Source organism: Macaca thibetana, chromosome Y (assembly GCF_024542745.1).
Source record: "Macaca thibetana thibetana isolate TM-01 chromosome Y, ASM2454274v1, whole genome shotgun sequence".
Taxonomy (NCBI): Eukaryota; Metazoa; Chordata; class Mammalia; order Primates; family Cercopithecidae; genus Macaca; species Macaca thibetana.
Genome location: NC_065599.1, coordinates 5,496,781 through 5,515,835, shown reverse-complemented (window position 1 = coordinate 5,515,835; position 19,055 = coordinate 5,496,781). Strand labels below are relative to the sequence as shown.

General features: G+C 38.9%; 1 long non-coding RNA gene across 1 annotated transcript; it reads right to left on the bottom strand.

The window, feature by feature from the left end:
• Positions 1-1,682: 1,682 nt before the first annotated feature.
• LOC126947195 (uncharacterized) lies at positions 1,683-7,831 on the bottom strand. Its single transcript, XR_007722960.1, has 4 exons — positions 7,490-7,831; positions 2,881-4,513; positions 2,152-2,257; positions 1,683-1,864 (listed from the first exon to the last, which is right to left on the bottom strand). It is a non-coding gene; the product is annotated as an uncharacterized LOC126947195 (long non-coding RNA).
• Positions 7,832-19,055: the final 11,224 nt, after the last annotated feature.

Below are 19,055 nucleotides of genomic sequence, written 5' to 3'. Positions count from 1 at the left end.
GGGTGCAGATAAACTTTGATTCCTTTCAGCATAGTTAGGAGCATGGTTACTTCCATATGTTCCCAGGCCCTACCAACTGTGAAGCAGGTAAATTGACAGTTTTTAAAGCCTAAAGAAGCATGGTGCAACCTTAACACACTTAGAAAACCTAATATGAGACCTCCATAATTTTGGTCACATTTTTGCACCTTGAAGACATTTGTATTTTATCAATAGTTTATAGGACTCTTTTTATCTTTAAAGTCACATGACCTGAAAAGTACTATGGCTTTTACTTTTCCCTTAAAATATTTTATTTAAGTGCTTAATGTTTTTAGGCTCATTAAGAGTTTTTAACAGACATCACACACATAACACATATATAACCACACAGAAAAATAAAAGAAGATCTACTAGTTATAAGATCACACCTGCCAATTTCCCAATTGGGTTTGTGTCCGGAATTGGTGGGTTCTTGGTCTCACTGACTTCAAGAATGAAGTCCTGGACACTGAGCGTGAGTGATACAGTTCTTAAAGATGGCGTGTCCAGAGTTTGTTCCTTCAGACCTTCAGATGTGTCTGGAGCTTCTTTCTTCTGATGGGTTCGTGGTCTGGCTGTTAGGAGTGAAGCTGCAGACCTTCGTGGTGAGTGTTACAGCTCTTAAAGGGAGCATGTCTGGAATTGTTCATTCTTCCCAGTGGGTCTGTGGTCTTGTTGGCTTCAGAAGTAAAGCTGCAGACCTTGGGGGTGAGTGTTACAGCTCATAAAGTCAGCATGGACCCAAAGAGTGAGCAGCAGGAAGATTTATTGCAAAGAGCAAAAGAACAAAGCCTCCACAGTGTGGAAGGCGACCCATCGAGTTGCCACTGAGGGCTCCTGATAGCCTGCTTTTATTCCCTTATCTGACCCCACCCACATTCTGCTGATTGTTCCATTTTACAGAGCTGATTGATCTATTTTACAGAGAGCCGACTGGTCCGTTTTGACAGAGTGCTGCTTGGTGCATTTACAATCCTTGAGCTAGACACAGAGTGCTAGACTGAAACCTTCTCCAAGTCCCCACTTAGCTAGATACAGAGTACCAATTGATGTATTTACAAACCCTGAACTAGACAGAGTACTGATTGGTGTATTTACAAACCTGATCTAGACACAGAGTGCTGATTGGTGCACATACAATCCTTGAGCTAGACACAGAGTGCTAGATGGAAAAGTTCTCCAAGTCCTCACTAGGTTACAGAGTACCTACTGGTGTATTTACAAACCTTAAGCTAGACACACAGTACCGATTGGTGTATTTACAAGCCCTGAGCTAGACACAGAGTGTCCATTGGTGTATTTACCATCCTCTAGTTAGGCATAAAAGTTCTCCAAGTTCCCATCCGGCTCAGGAGCCCAGCTGGCTTCACCTAGTGGATCCTGCACCGGAGCTGCTCGCCAGTCCCAGCCGCGCCTGCACCCCTCAGCCCTTGGGCTGTAGATGGAACCAGGCGCCACTGAGCAGCGGGTGGCGCCCGTTGGGAAGGCTCAGGCCGCGCGGGAGCCCACAGCAGTGGAGTAGATCAGACATGGTGGGCTGCAGGTCCGGAGCCATGCCCCGAGGGTGCAGCTAAACGGGAGGGAATTTGAGTGCAGCGCCAGCTGGCAGGCACTGCTGGGGGACCCGGTGCAACCTCTGCAGCTGCTGGCCCGGGAGCGGCGCTGCTCAGCTGCTCCGTGTGTGGCGCTGGAAAGAGAGAGAGAGATTTTGAGAGGTTCTTACTCACTTTTAATTCCAGGGGTTCCATAAGAAAAACAGAGATTATTTTCACCAAACTTGGATTTGTGATGCCTTTTCTGTTTTCACGAGGAGTTACAGGCCATCAGAAGTCATTCTAGCGTCCTTCGTGCACGCACCAAGAGTGGCAAGACAAAGTTTAAAAAAAAAAAAAAAAAAAGTAATTCAGTAGCTTGAGTGGAAACAAAGCAAAACAGTAACAACAACAACAACAAAAACCTTTTTCAGGAAAACAAGATTTTTGAAGAGAAAAACATAAAGGCCTTTTAAATATATCCGTAACTTGGGTTCCCACTTTCAATTAAGCCCAACACTCGAATGCAAACAGATTTTTAAAACAACAACAAACAACAAATAAACAAAAAACAACAAAAAACACTTTGCTCTACTACCTGTTCACAGTCATGTTCAGGTTCTCCAATTTTCTCTGGGAGAAAGTGGCTGAGCGCAGGCAAGAACTGGTTTTCAATTGGACTGCAGATACCTTTAGCAGCAAAGCTTGATGGTTTGAGGAGGCAATTTTGTGTTAGCCAGAGCCTTTACTTAGAGGACAGCAGTTTTGCTATACTGTGTGCTGTGCAAATAGTTAAGTTATTCCCTGTTGTTAACATGGTGGCCTCAGGCACCAGCAAAGCCACCAGAGTAACTGCTTGGAGGTAGGCTGACCATCATTTAGGAACCAAGTTAAGTTCCTTTCTTAAGTAACCTACTGGCTGTAGAGTCAGACCTCAAGCCTTAGTTAATACTTTTCTCTTTTTTTTCCTTTATCCCCTCCCTTTGCCTCCCTTCCCCTCCCCCTTTCCCCTTCCTCCTTCCCCTTCCTTCCCCTCTTCTTTCATTTCCTTTGATACACAGACACTGAATGCTTTCCTCATGGGGATACTGAGGGCTGGTGTTTTAAGCAAGGCTTGCTTTAGCTGGTTAAAGGCTTTTTGAACCTTAGGATCCCAAAAAGGGGAGATGAGTTTTAACTGTCTGAGTTTCCCTTCTGAAGTGTTGTAAAGGGTGAGCCACTTCCCTGTGCCCAAGTAGCAGTCTACAAAATCTAGTAATGCCCATGAATCCCCATAACTGTTTAAAAAAAAAAAAAAAAAAAAGGGGGGGCTTAATCCTTTCCTTACCTGGTGTTCTGGTTCCTCCGGATACTACCAGAACTAGGTGCTTTAATGAAGTCTGACAGAGTTGAACCCTATATTTTGAGACCTTCTATTCCTTTTCAGCTAAGAAACTGAGGAGAGTCTTAGTGCCTTCCTGAGACTTCCTTGACTAAGGCAAAGAGGAGAGTCTCACTTACACACTGCAAGATGCTGACTGTAGGATGGGAGAACTTAGACAGGTCCTTTGACAGGGCTTATCCAAACAAGTAAGGGCTGTTTTTAAATTCCTGAGGTAGCACCATCCATGTCCATGTTAACTGGCAGTTTCGGCAGGAGGGACCCTTACAGACCAAGATGTATTGAGAGTCAGGATGTTATGGTATGCAGAAAAGAGCATCCTTTAGATTTAGGACTGTAAAACATTTAGTTCCTTCAGGTATTTGGGTCAGCAACATGTAGGAATTAGAGACTACTGGATGTATTGGGACTACAGCCTCATTAATGAGGTGGTGGTACTGAACTAACCTCCATTATTTATTGCGTTTTGAACTCCTACTATGAGAGTGTGGCAAAGACTGTTACAGGGTTTGAGGAGGCCTGAATTTCAGCTTATTACTAATAATAGCTTCTAGCCCTTTCTTGGCCTCTGCCCTTAGCAGGTGTTATCTCTGGTTATGAAAACAAGTCGGATTTTTAAGGTGGATCTGAACTGGCCTACAGTTTTAGTTAGACCTATTCTTTCTTGAGTTGCCCGCATTTTGGATTAATATTAGCTTCCACTAAGGAAAGACAAAGAGTTTATTCTGGGGCCATGAGGATGCCGGCCCCCATGCAGGCTAAAATGTTTTTACCTCATAAAGGAGTGGGACTTTCAGGCGTAATAAAGGAGGACTGTGTAAATAATAAGTCCCTACAACTACCACTAAGTAGTGGAGAAAAATATCAAGTTAAGAGTCTTTTTTAAGACACCCACCATTGTTGTGCTGTGGGAAGAGGGGAGGCCTGGATTGGTGAGGAGAACAGAAAGACTGGCTCTAGAATCCAGTGGGAGGCTTGCCCTCCTCCCTTCAATTTCCAGAATCACCCAGGACTCCTGAGCAGTAATGGATGTTTGAACCACTGGAGCCAGGGGTTTGAGCCTCAGAACCCATCAGTCTTGCTGGAGCATCTGTGACAACGACTCTGTACTCAGTGACCTCTGTCTCTTTTGGCAGTAGTGCAATCTCTAGTAGTCTTCACCACAGGCTGGATGGGGTCAAGGTGGCTTTTTCTTGTTGCATGTGCAATTCTTAAAGTTCCCTGGCTTTACAGTGGTAACAGGTGGCAATTAGTGGATGCTCCTGTGGGATCCTGGACTTAGCCACTAGAGCCTCAGTCTTTCTCTTGTGCTGTTTTTTTCTCCTGGGCCTCCTCCCAGTCCTATTGTAAAAGACCAATGAGTCCACATTCAGAAGGTTCTTCAAGATACAATCTGGTCCTATAGCCTGTTTCTGTAGCTTTCTTCTAATATCAGGAACTGCCAGCTTTTCAGGTTTGGTATAGGAGCAGCATAACATTCCTCCACTAGAGGTTGAACACTAAGTTAAATTTTGGAACGTCTCCAAATTATCCAGGTCATCAGAAGAAGATCTGCCCAAGTCTCTATTTTCCTAAGGTCCTGTAATGAAAGGAGAATGTGTGTTTTAGTGGTGACCCTTCCATCTGGCATTTCTTATAGGGGTAGGAGTGAAATTGGGACAGTGGAGAGGTTTGGAGATTGTGGAGCTGGAGGAGATTTTGGTGCCGTTAGAGGCCCTGGATAAGAGAAACTGAAATAACTCGGGCACATAGAAAGCACCCCTTTCAGCTCCTCTGAACTTTCTCTTCTGACTTAGGAGGACTACTCTCCACAGACCTGACATATGATTGCCAAAAGGGGTGAGTCAATTGTGAAACACTTGCAAAGGTCTGGGTTGTCTCACAGGGCAAAGAAAACCTATTCATATCAAACTTCGGATCATTTATTCTCCCATCGACACAAAAGATCTAATTGTTGGATAAAATTAGAATCAAGGCTCTCTTCAGCTGGCCAGGTCTGTTTATTCCTGAGATGGTAAGAAGGCCACACCACTGTGCAAAAGAAAATGAGCCATTTTTATTCAAAATTCCAGAGTCAAAGGAGTCCCAATGCTTCAGAATGCACTCCAGAGAAGTGCAAGCTGAAGAGGGCTTGTTACCCATCGAATAAAGAGACAAAAGAAGAGGCATCCTTCTGTCTCTCAGTTCTTTTTAATGTGACCCAGGTTAGAGGGGAAGACCACTGGGGGAGTACCCCTGACCTCCCTCCTTGGTCTCTGGGTCCCAACACCATAATTGCCATCTCATGGTTGCAGGTGTAACCCCCAAACATGGTACTGAGAGGTGAAGCCAGCTGGACTTCCTGGGTCGAGTGGAGACTTGGAAAACATTTCTGTCTAGCTAGATTGTAAATGCACCAATCAGCACTCTGTGACTAGCTACAGGATTGCAAATGCACCAATCAGCACTCTGTAAAAATGTACCAATCAGTGCTCTGTGTCTAGCGAAAGGATTGCAAATGCACCAATCAGCACTCTGTAAATATGTACCAATCGGCACTCTGTGTCTAGCTAAAGGACTGTACACACACCAATCAGCACTCTGTAAAATGAACGGACCAGCACTCTGTAAAATGGACCAATCAGCGCTCTGTAAAATGTATCAATCTGCAGGGCATGGGGAGGGCCAAATAAGGGAATAAAAGCTGGCCACTCAAGTCAGCAGCAGCAAAGGCTGTGGAAGCTTTATGTTTTCGCTCTTCATAATAAATCTTGCTGCTTGTTCACTCTTTGGGTCTGTACTACCTTTATGAGCTGTAACTCTCACCGCGAGCATCTGCGGCTTCATTCCTGAAGTCAGCAAGACCAAGAACCCCCTGGGAGGAACAAACAACTCCGGATGCACCACCTTTAAGAGCTGTAACACTCACTGTGAAGGTCTGTGGCTTCACTCCTGAAGTCAGCAAAACCACAAACCTACCGGAAGGAACTCTAGACACATCTGAACATCTGAAAGAAGAAACTCTGGAAACACCATCTTTAAAAACTGCAACGCTCACTGCGAGGGTCTGTAGCTTCATTCGTGAAGTCAGAGAGACCAAGAACTCACCAGAAGCAATCAATTCTGGAAAGAGTACCACAGTACCAAATCAATGGGGCTAGTAACCTTTATCCATGTGACTTCAGCCTTTTTCCTAATAATAAGGTAATTATCCTCTGAACTCTTACACTTGTGTGACTTGTGTGGCTCCTTGATAGATGGGCCTTGGGAGAGATTATGTAACAGTTGCATTCGAGCAAGGCCCCTTAAAAGAGAGAACGTACTGAACTGAGAATGTTTAGGTTCTAGTTAACTTTCAGATATAAAATTCCCTTTCTAGTTAGATGCCATTCTCGTTGTAGGCACTATAGGTGACTAAGAGAACATAAGTGTCAAATGATGGCTTTCCTGCTAATGCAGGAGTATTAAGACTAAAATTTGATTTTGGAAGATATGTCCCTCCTTACTGCTGAAAGAAGAACTAAAAGGCTAGAGGCTTTTGGCAAAGGGCAGACAAGATTCCCCATGGAGAGGATTCCTGTTCCACTAGGTGGCACTGTAAGCATTGAAATACCAGGCAGTAACTTTGTCTCCACATGCTCTCTAAACAAAGCAGGGAGAGGGAAGTTTTTAACTTGTAGCTAGCTGTCCCTATAGCATAGCTCCTAGAAGAAAAAAGATAATTCACCTCATAGAGGGACCATCCAGTCTGACTGGTCAGTGCTGGCTTCTCACACGGAAACCAACAATAAGAAAAACGGCCTAGGTAGAGAAAGGGGTGTTCAGTGATGGTTGTGGGGGAAGGAGTAACCTCCTACCCAACCCTAGGAAGTGCTATTATTAGCAGTTAAACAGTCTTTGAGATCTAGATTATAAATCCTCCTGTCTGCAGCAAGTCATAAAAAACTGCAGTCCCTTTACCTGCATTCCTGGTTGCTAAGCCTGCTAATTGGATTATTTCATTGCTTTGTAAAAACTCCTGCGGCATTGCATCAAGAGAGGGGATGGGAAACATGATGACCTCCAAAAGTAAAAGAGGCAAATAACATTTGCAATAGGAAATCTTTGAGATCCTGTGGCTAACACCTGGTTGGGTAGTTGGAGGCTGGGGTCAGTCCAGAAACCTTTGAATAACACAGGGGTGTAGCCATGGTCAGAAATTCTCAATTAATTCAAGACCTATTTGAGCCCCATGCAACAGCCAAACTCTCCATGAAAAGAACCTGGTTTGGACAGAGACTACATTCCGAGCACCCTGAGAGCACTAAGGGATTGACTAGGTCCTTCCCAGTAAGCCTCACATCTGAGTCTTCAAGACTAGCCCTTGTGGTTAATTAATCAGCCATCAGATGCTTGATGTTTTTTGATAGCTCTTTGAGATAATAAAAACTGAGTACAGGCTAGCAGCAGTAGCTCATGCCTGTAATCCAAGCACTTTGGGATGGCTTGAGATTAGGGGTTTGTGACCACACTGGCCAACATGGTGAGACCTCATTTCTACTAAAAATACAAAAATGAATCTGGCATGCTGGCATACCTTTGTAATCTCAGCTACTAGCGAGGCTGAGGCAGAAGAATCGCTTGAATCCAGTAGGCAGGAGATTGTTGCAGTGAACCAAGATCATGTCACTGCAGTCAGCCTGGGGGACACGGTGAGACTCCGTATTAAAAAAAGAAAAAGAAAGAAAGAAAGTAGTAGCTTTCTGTATGCTCATAGTCTATGAGCAGTCTTTTTGGAAGTTAACTATTGGCCCTGGAAAAAGGCACAAGATTAAGATCCTGCCAACTTTTATAACAGTAACTGAATTGATGCAACAATGTTTTCCATTTAATTAACAAAGACAGGAGAACTTAACTATTTTCCCAGAAGCAGATGTTAAGGGTACTTACTGTCTGTCAACTGTAGGCATTTATTTCACATAAAGGTCTCCTCCATAAGAATATGGAAGTCTTAACACATTTAATCTCCATTGCATTTAGCAGATTCTAATTTCAACTTCTAAACTTAATCTAAGGAAGCATTTTCAAATGGCCCTTAAGCACAAATGAAATACAGGCCTGGAGAAGCAAACAGGTGAGTGGTTAGCATGTACAACTTTTGCCTTTTCTGCTGGGCACCTAAGTATGTGATTGTTGGCCTTTTCTTTCCTGAAGCTTCCAAGAACATAGTTAAATAAACTTGTAGTAAGGGCCTCACAAAGAGGAGTCAAAAGATTGTTTTAATTGTTAAAGGGTTAAGTATAAAATAGACTGTAGGAAGGAGAAAAGATGAGTTAAAAGGCAATATAATTAATGTATCTCTTAGAAAAATAAAAGCATTTGGTAACAATACTCCACTTCTGTTTTATTCCATTTCTATGGAATTGTTTGTTGTACTCATTCGGGATACTTTCTGCTGAAAGGGGGCAGAAATACTGGGTTTCAAACTGGAAATGATCTATTTGAAGTTAGAAGTATTCATGAGTATAAAAAATTTAGAGCTATCTGTTAGATCATGAGGATGCCAGGTCTGCAAGGTCTCTGAAGAAGCCAGTCTTGTAACCCCATACTGAGGGTGCAACAACAGTACAATCTGCAGTGCAGAAGTATGACTCTTCTTGCAACCAGGTTAAAAGGTAACAGCAGCCCTCACAAACAAAATTTTCTGACCTGATAAAGAATTCTAACTATTTATTTAGTATCAGCAAGGAGTCAGACACAGCTTTAATTTGTTGGTCCATATCCTAGGGCTGATAGATTTTCTAAATGTTCTTGAATGTACACACAGAAGTTAGTCTTAATTATTTCACAAAGTTCTCATGATCAATCATAAGTAAATATGATGAGAAGTTAGGCAGAAAAATAATGTGTTGTCCACCCTGTCTACTTTCAGAGAATAAATCAGATTAAATAATTTTGCCCCACTCAAAAGGTGGCATTGCAAATGAGCTGGTAATCTGCATGTGAAGAAGGCACTCAAATTTTTAATAAGAGACATTTCTGTGGAAATAAAAGAAATATACAGTTTAATGTCTGATCAATTTATTAAGATGTCAAACTAAAAGCATTATTATTTACAGAGAAGGAATATGGTGGTGGTTTAACACTTTTTTGGGGGCCTCTTTTAAAAGGAATAGTGTAGGAGTGTTTTCATGGAGACCAAATCAGAAACACAAACACACACACACACACACACACACACACACACACACACACACGTATATATGCACGAACTTGGTAAGTTTGGTCCAAGAAGCAACATAGCATTTAGTCTAAATGCTGGAAAGTAATAAAAACTCAAAAACAGTGGGCAGTACTAGAATCTAACATCTTGTGTACTGGAGTTTTAAAATTATCATCCTCTCTCAAGTTATGCTTCTTTTATTATAATTATTAGTTTTATACATTACTTTTTAATTATCCTCTTTCAGTTCCTGTTTTTATAAAAGACAAATAATAGTAAGGGCAATTTGTTCAAAAATTTAGTTTTTTGAAATTCTACTTTGCCTGAGTATTGGCATTGAATGTTAGAATAAAAGTTATTTGTTATAAAGCCTCCTCTTAAATTGGCTTTGCTGGAACTTTGTTTGATTAGGATCACAGATTAGACTTTCCAAAGCCTTGATCTAAGCCAATGCTTTGTATGTGAATGCGCATACTTGTGTTAATTGGGATACTCCTCTACTGAGGGTGCCAAGATAATTTGGAGATCCTGGGCCTGTCAAAAAAGGGCATGATTTAACCATCAGAGTTCAGGAAGCCTGTAGAGGAATACCATAGACAAAAAATAGAGATAGCTTTTCCAATGGGCTTTTAAAAAGCTGTATAAGTCAACTTTGATTTTTTAAGCAGTCTCTTTATATCTGAAAGTATGCCATTGCAGAAAAAACCTTTGGTAAGATAACAACTGCTTATAATGGCATTTTACAAGTCTAATGGAATGTATTCAAATAATTACACTGCTACATATTAAGTACAGTTAAATATAGTCCTCATTTTCTGGGGATATCTAGTAGAGACAGAAAAAGACAATCCAAATTTTCTCAAAGTAATGAATCTTATTCAACATTTATAAATTGCAAGTAGCTTAAAAAAAAAGAAAATATCTATTGAAAACAAACCAAAAATAATAAAGTGATTTAACAAAAAGTTATGAAAGTTTAATATTGTTAGTTTTGTCATTAAAATATACTCCCTGTCTGATCAACATTGAATCAACAATCCTCAGGTATATTTTAGTTCTACATGACAGTGCTGAAAGATTTTGGTTCCATTTCAATGGCACAATTCTAAACTTATGAGGAACCCATTCTTATGTGCACTCCTTAGAATTTTGTAGCTGTTTACACACTGCCCTATAAAACATCAAAGAAAAGGAGTGATTGTTGATGACAAAATTGTTAAAATTTCTATAACTATAAACACAATCAACTGTAAATCTCGGTTACATATGTGGTATACAAATATTTTAAGTAATATTTATAATTACAACTGATAACATATACTAAGAATAATTATAGGACACATAGTAATGGCAAATCTGTATGAATATAGTTCAAAGAAGCTTAAGCAGCATTATATTAATATAGTTCACAATGCTTTCTAAATATAATTAATATGTCAGATAAGCAAAATAAGCCTTTTTTTTTAGGACTTTAGGCTACCTCATATTCAGAAAAGAAATAAATAGATCAGTAGAGGCTTGCCTTAGAATTAGACTTTTAAAACTTTTCAAATATAAACATTTTAAACATTTGATGTTACAAAACCCAGAAAAATGTGTCTTAAATACATAAGAAAAGTTTTTACTTTGTTACATGGTAGACTCACATTTTTTTGAAGGGAAAAACTGGTCAAATAAAACAATGTGAGACAGATAATCTGTATTTCTTCTCATTTTCTTTATCATTTATCCAAAGGAAAACAAAATTATTGTTTACTTTTTCATAAATATCTGGTTTTAAAAGGTAAGCAAAATTTTACATTTGCCTTAGTTTACTATTAATGTTAAACTTGATTCATAGTACAACCTTATAAACAAATGTATTCAGCATTCTTTAGTTTCATTATAAAGTAAGATTCTATAAACCTATGACAACTTTTTATAACTTCTGTGGAAGAGTTGACAAATCTCTGTAAAAACAACTTCAAAGGACTTTAGAAAAAAATGGTTTTTAAAAGTTTCTTTACAAAAACCAAAGGCAAAAATTTTGGTCCCACATTACTGTAATTGTATTCTAAGGTTTTATACAAAGAAAAATCATTAAAGCCCCTTAACTTCAGGAAAACTGCTCCTAGCCACAAAGATTTTTTATTAATAAAAATTTGTTACAAATCTTTTTGTAACTGTAAAGCCAGATTTTACAAGCAGAGTACAAGAAAGAAAGAAAATAATGAAAAACACCTTGGGGTCACTTTCTCTAGTATTTTTGTTTACTTACCTCAAGAATCAATTTATACAAATTGGCTCAGCTGTTAATATTTAGTTCAATTTTTAAAAGGGAAAAATTAGTGAGAACTCAGTGTTCCAGGTAGATGACTCTCCCAGATAGGAGGGTGAAACAAGAGGTGCAGAGTAGAGAAGAAATTAGTGTTCATACAGAAATTTATGCATTCACAAATTCAAATAAACAGTGTGCTTCAAAATGAGTCTCAAATCAATAGTTTGGGTAACTCCTTGAAACTTCCTCCCAAGTTCTGAATTGCTCCATGGACAGCTGAGTCTCAGTCAAGCAAAGAGCTTCAGTGCTGCTGCATATGCCAATAAATACAAAGGCATAAAATGTTCAAATAGTTTTTTGAGAAACCTATAGTCAAAAATTGCATGGACAGAGTGACACTCTGAGAGAGGCAGAGGATGGTCGAATACTTATTGAAATCATATAGCTTATTTCCAAATTTAGTCATCTTTTTGGAGGTCACTTTCTTCCTCAGAAGAGTGTTGAAGGGAGTAACGTAAAAAGGAGGTGTGCCAAACCATAAATCATTTCTGTCAGTTGTTGAGAATTTTCTGAAAATTCTTATCAAAACAGTCAGCCAGGTATGAGCAGCTGTCACTCCTAGGTGCCCTCATTTTTGCTCAATAAAGTTATCTGTCAGGTGCAGACTCATCCACAGTGTGCAGTTCTGCATATGGGCCACAAATATTGTGACTAGAATGCAGATTCAGTCACTTGCTGCTTGCAGAGTCAAAGTGACAAGAGTGATATATAAAAACTCTAGTAAAGAGCAGGTTCCTCTTTAATTTCAAAAATGGCCTAGGGGAATAAGTGCAGGCTTTCTGTCTAAGTGTATGACTTTAGATTTGGAACAGAAAGGGCGTGCTTTTAAAGGGGGCCTAATCTAATGGTCATTCAGATGAGGGAAAGGAGCAGGTGGAGTTTACACTGCTAGCCTAGTGCCTTATCTACAGAGCAATTTACCAGGAAATTGTTGGCATTTTCCTAAGTCAGGATATTTCTATTGCTAAATTGACAGATATTTCTTAAAGTATTCTGCTCATGGGAGTGTGTTTCATAGAAATTTAGTGTTTTATCTTCAGACAGTCTCCCGGTAGGTAAGAGTTCTTTTTAGGAACTCTAAGAGGTGAAGTAGCCCTGTAGAAAGCATCTACGAACTGGTAGATAAAAGGCCACATCTGCCTTCCTAGAGGGCCAACTAGGAAATGGAGAACTAAAGAAATAAGAAAATAAGAGAAAGAAAAAAATAAACCATCTCAGCAAAGTGTGGGTAGACTTCAAATTATACAACAAGGCTTTATTTATCAAAACAGCATGATGCTGATATAAAAAAAATGGCACACAGAGTAATGAAACCGAATAGAGAACCAAAAAACAAGGCCAAATACTCACTACCAACTCATGATTGACAAAGCAAACAGAAATATAAGTTGGGGAAAGGACACCCTATTCAACAAATGATGCTGGGAAAACTGGCAAGCCACATGTAGAAGAATAAAACTGGATCCCATCTCTCACCCCATGCAAAAATCAACTCACGATGGATCAAAAACTCAAATCTAAGACCAAAAACCATAAACATTCTTGAAGGTAACATCAGAAAAAATCCTGTAGGCATTGGCTTAGGCAAATAACTCATGATTAAGACCCAAAAGCAAATGCAACCAAAACAAAACTAAATAAATGGGACCTAATTAAACTATTTCTCCACATCCTCTTCAGTGTTATTTTTTTTTTCCTGACTTTAATGATCACCACTCTAACCGGCATAAGATGGTATCTCATTGTGGTTTTGACTTGCATTCTTCTAGTGACAAGTAATGAGCTACAGCTTTGTCAGACACACTTGTTTTTTATTTTCCCCCGAAAATATCAGAGACTTTCAAGGACAATATAATAAGCCTAACACAATCCAAAAAATTCTGTGGTTTTGCTTCTTCAAATGCATAAAACAATACCACAGAGATATAATGAATGCTAAGTATTAGCCATTCATGACACAACCAGAGAAATTTCATCAGACTTCAAAGAAAAGACAAAAAAATCAGAGACCTAGAAATTGCCTGAAATATAATTAACAATAATTTTGTCAAAAAGAACAAAGTAGAAAACCTACAGCTGTGTAATATATTCATGCAGTTTAAAATATCAATACAAAATTGCAACAGCATAACTAATCTGGTAGAAGAATTAAATGGCCATCTCAAACACAGATTGTATGAGTTTAACCAATTAGAAGAACAATTGACATGGAAAAATGAAATAACCATGTCTATTAATGGATGCCTTAATTTGTAAAACTACACCAATTATAGAAATATACAAAAGAGAAGAATGAGACAAAGAAGAAAAGTTATCAGAATTTTTATTGTTCACATTCCTAAGTTTAGAAGAAATATGAACTCAAGATTTAAAATCTCAATGATTATATCAAGATGAATTTTAAAAGTTAATAGTCCTAGATGCATTTTAATCAAGTTATAAAAGGTAAAATTTAAAAAGTAATGTGAAATCTGTTAGTGGGAAAACTCAACCCATATAAGTGAGCTTTATCTGGGTAATTCCCAAATAGGAGATAGTGTGATGCCCTATTAAAAATGCTAAGATAAAATTTAAAATATTGCTGCCTAAGAGTAGTCTAGACTGCACAGGTATGAAAAAAGGCACAAAAAGATTTCAGTTGAGCTTCTTAAGCCTTTCCTAAAAGGCAATTTGCTAGATAATTAACTTCTAGATCCATTTTTTTCTCTTGAAAACTATTTATGTCTCAGTCCTGAAAAGAAGACATTTATGTGGCCAAAAAACACTGGAAAAAACCTCATCATTATTGGTCATTAGAGAAACGCAAATCAAAACCACAATTAACCACCACACACCAGTTAAAATGGCTATCATTAAAGCCAGGAAAAAAAAAACAGATGCTGGAGAGGATGTGGAGAAACAGGAATGCTTTTACACTAATGGTGGGAATGTAAATTAATTCAACTATTGTGGAAGACAGTGTGGTGATTCCTCCAGGATTTAGAACCAGAAATACCATTTGATACAGCAATCCCATTACTGGGTATATACCCAAAGGAATATAAATCATTGTACTATAAAGACACATGAACATGTGTGTTTATTGCACCACTGTTCACAATAGCAAAGACTTGGCAACAACCCAAATACCCATCAATGATAGACTGGATAAAGGAAATGTGGCACATAGACACCATGGAATATTATGCAGCCATAAAAAGGGATGAGTTCATGTTCTTTTCAGAGACATGGATGAAGCTGGAAACCATCATTCTCAGCTAACTAACACAGGAACAGAAAACCAAACACCACATGTTCTCACTCAGAAGTGCGAGTTGAACGATGAGAACACATGGACACAGGGAGGGGAACATCACACACAGAAGCCTGTTGGAGGGTAAGGGAGTAGGGGTAGGATAGCATTAGGAGAAACACCATCATCTACCTCATGTAGAAGTATTATAAATTTTAAAAAATATATTCTATAGAATATATTTTATTATATATAGAGTATATATAGAATATATATAGTATATATATATATATAAGTGTATATATATACTTTAAGTTCTGGGATACATGTGCAGAACAAGCAGGTTTGCTACATAGACAAACGTGCCATGGTGGTTTGCTACACCCATCAACCCATCATCTACATTAGGTATATGTATATACTTTATATATAGTATATATATGTGTGTGTGTATATATATATACATAAATATATATACTGGCTGGCTTTGCAAACTGCTTGCTGTATACCCCCAAGGGACTTGAGCAACCATAGGCCATAGTCAGAGTGTGGTTACAGCAGCCCTTGGGTGAGACACAGTATTGTGCTGGTCTGACGTCTGATCCAGAGCAATCCTGGTTGTGCTTCTTTCACACCACCAGAAGCTCCGGGTGGCTTAGAACAAAGAAAGTCTGTTAAATTGGGAGAACATAAGAAAGAACACACACACACACACACACACACACACACACACACACACTCTTCTCCAAAAAAAAAAATAAATCAATAAATAAAAATTTTAAGAAAGCACAATACACCAGAGAATCCCTTCTATGGCTGCTAGGATGATTATAACAATTCTTATGTGTTAAAGATTTTATGAACCCAACCAAGAACAATTAGGGAGATCAAAGATTAAGCCAGATGAAGAGCCTACCTATAGTTATCAAATAGCCTGTCATTTAATCTTCTGTAACTGTGTTTCTATAACACCCAATCCATCCAGGTGCAAAAGCAGTGTCAACACTGATAAGCATCTACTTTCATATAGGTACATCTGCTGTCTTTTGATTACCATTTACTTTGAATATTTTTAATCCATTCACTCTCATGTTTTGGTGTCCTGAAATCTAAATACAGATATTATCTTGGCATCAATTTATTGGGTTTTGTTCCTTTTTTATTTTAATTATTTTTATTTTTTACCATTTCTATTGCGTTGGGTCTTTTGGTTCAAAAAATAAATCTATATATACTTAAAGTATTTATTATTAATAACTTGCTACAGCAATTTTCTTTTAAAATTTTGCCTGACTTTTGCAATTGTTTTGTTTTATTCCAATTATCTTTCTTGATTTTGTTTTTGCTGTTGTCTTATTCCAGTTGTATCTTGTAGCTGTTGTTTTGTTGCTTTTGTATATGTAATGCAGAATTTTTTGTGGTAACAAGGAGTATTATCAAAAATGTCTTGTAATATTCTAATTCAAGATGATCTTATTTTATTTAAAGATTAATATGGTTTTTAATATGGTTTTTTACATTCCTTCACACATTTTATAGTATTAATGTTCTATTATATATCAATTTATATTAAGAATATATTAAGCAACTTTTTTTTTTTTTTTTTTTTTTTTGAGACGGAGTCTCGCTCTGCCGCCCAGGCTGGAGTGCAGTGGCCCGATCTCAGCTCACTGCAAGCTCCGCCTCTCGGGTTTACGCCATTCTCCTGCCTCAGCCTCCCGAGTAGCTGGGACTACAGGCGCCCGCCACCTCGCCCGGCTAGTTTTTTGTATTTTGTTTAGTAGAGACAGGGTTTCACCATGTTAGCCAGGATGGTCTCGATGTCCTGACCTTGTGATCCTACCGTCTCGGCCTCCCAAAGTGCTGGGATTACAGGCTTGAGCCACCGCGCCCAGCCCTATTAAGCAACTCTTTACAGGTATATTTTATTGAAACTTTTTAAATTCTTATCCCAGAGTTACTAGTATTTAAATTAGATAATAGATTATTTACTGTAGATTTCCACATATTATAATTTCATGTATTTTTTTTTTTATCATTGATTTGTTTCAAACAGTAAACCCCCTTAGGAATTTATTGTAAAGCTATTCACAAGAAGATGAACATCCACAGCTATTTTTTCTCTTTAAATGTGCCTTTTAAATATCTGACAAAGAGCTTTACAGGTTAGATAAATCTGAGCTAGCAATTCTTTATTTCTTTGGCACCTTGAATATGTCATTTCACTTTCTCCTTGCTTGGGGATTTCTTTTATAAAGTGAGGTGATAACCTAATGGAAGATAATTGGTATGTAGCAAGTTTCTCGTATAGCTGCTTTATATTTATTTTTATCTTTTACTGTTTACAATTTGATTATGATGCTCCTTGGAGAATAAGATTTTTTATCTTGATCATGTTTTTTTGAGTTTCATGAATTTCTAAGTGAATATTTTTCTTAGCATTTTAGATGTGTTTGAACAGTATATTTCAGTACATTTTCTGCTTTTTGTCTTTCTCTTCTGTCTTGGGTATTTCATAATTTATCTTTTCATACAATTGACAGTAACGACCCCACAACACTCTTATTTTTATTATTTTCCAAATGTTTTTGTTATTGTTGTTGATATTTCAATTGGCTGAATAAACCTGGAGAGCAGTTTAGGCCATCCTTGTGAGCCCAAATACTGACCTGGTCCCAGAGACAGTGGACTGGAGGGAACATGCAACCTGCTGAGACACCAGCTGGGACAGTCAAGGATGTGCTGACATCACTACTCCACTAACCCTAGGCTGGACAGCTCATGGCTTTAAAAAAGACACCTTCACTCCACTTATGGAGAGGAGAGGGGAAGAGTTGGGAGGAGTTTGTCTTGCATCTTGGATAGCAGCTTAGCCACAGCAGAATAGGATACACGTCAGTCATGAAGCTACCATTCCAGACCCTAGCTTCTGGACACATCCTGGGATAGAAGGAAACCTGTTGTTTTGTAGGGAAGAACCCATTCCTGGCAGTATTCATCACCTGCTACCTGAAGAGCCCTTAGATCTTGATTAACCATCAGCAAGATCCAGGTACTACACTGAAGGTGTTGGGTAAAATTTTAAGACTTGTTGGCTTCAGGTGAAACTCAGCACATGCCTAGCTGTCACGGCTACTGGCTAAAATCTCTTCTGGTTGAGAAAAGCAGAGGGAAAAGCAAAAGGGGACTTTGTTGTATACATTTGATATCAGCTGAACTACAGGGGATTAGAGCACCAAGTAGGATCTTGGGTCTTTCATTCTAAGACTTCTCTATTGAATGGAATTTCTAGACCTTCCCTGGGCCAGAGGGAAACCCACAGCCCAGAAGGGTAAGTCTCAGGCCAAGAAGCATTCACTAAGAGTTGATTAAGAAATCCTTGTGCCTGAAGGGTAAATTGATGGTAGGCTGGCAATACACTTCATAGGTGTTTGGTCATGATGGCTACAGGGTGAGGCTCCTCTATCTTTGGAAATGGGAGAGGAGACTGGGAAGGACTGTGTCTAATAGTCTGAGTGTCAGCTGAGCCATAGTATAGTAGAACATTAAGTAGACATGTAAGGCTTTTGACTAGTGCCTAACTTCTGAAATGTCCCTCTGGACATGGCTGGGGACTGAGGAACTAGGTACCCCAATAGAAAGGACTTGTCTTGCAACTAGGTCTGGCTGGCTTTGCAACCTGCTTGCTGTAGACCCCCAAGGGACTTGAGCAACCACAGGCTATAGTCAGAGTGTGATTACAGCAGCCCTTGGGTGAGACGCAGTACTGTGCTGGTCTGACGTCTGACCCAGAGCAGTCCTGGTTGTGGAGGCCACAGGGGTGCTTCTTTCACACAGAAGCTCTGGATGGCTTAGAACAACGACTGTTTATTTGGGAGAACATAAGAAAGACAACAAATGTATCTGCCTTATAGTCCAGATAATTCTTTCAGAACTTGTGCAAGACCATCAAGGTGGCACCTCTATGAGTCTGAAAAACCAGTGTTACTGGGTTTGGGGAGCCCCCTAAAGCAGATACAGTTCAGATCATAACAGGCGATTCCTTTAAAATATCTGAAAAGCCTCCTCAAAGAAAGAGGGGTACATATAGGCTCAGAGGGAGAAGGTTATTATAGATACCTAACTCTTCCATGCCCAAATACCAACAAATCATTATAAATATTAACATTCAGGAAAACATGACCTCATAAAATGAAGTAAACAAAGCACCAGTGACCAATCCTGAAGAAACAGAGCTGTGTGAGGGTTCAAACAGAGAATTCAAAATAGCGGTTTTGAAGAAACAAAGATATTGAAGAAAACACACACACAAAAATCAGAATTCTATCAGATAAATTTAAGATAATAAATAAATATAAGAGAATGGAATAAAAAGGGGTCAAGCAAATGGG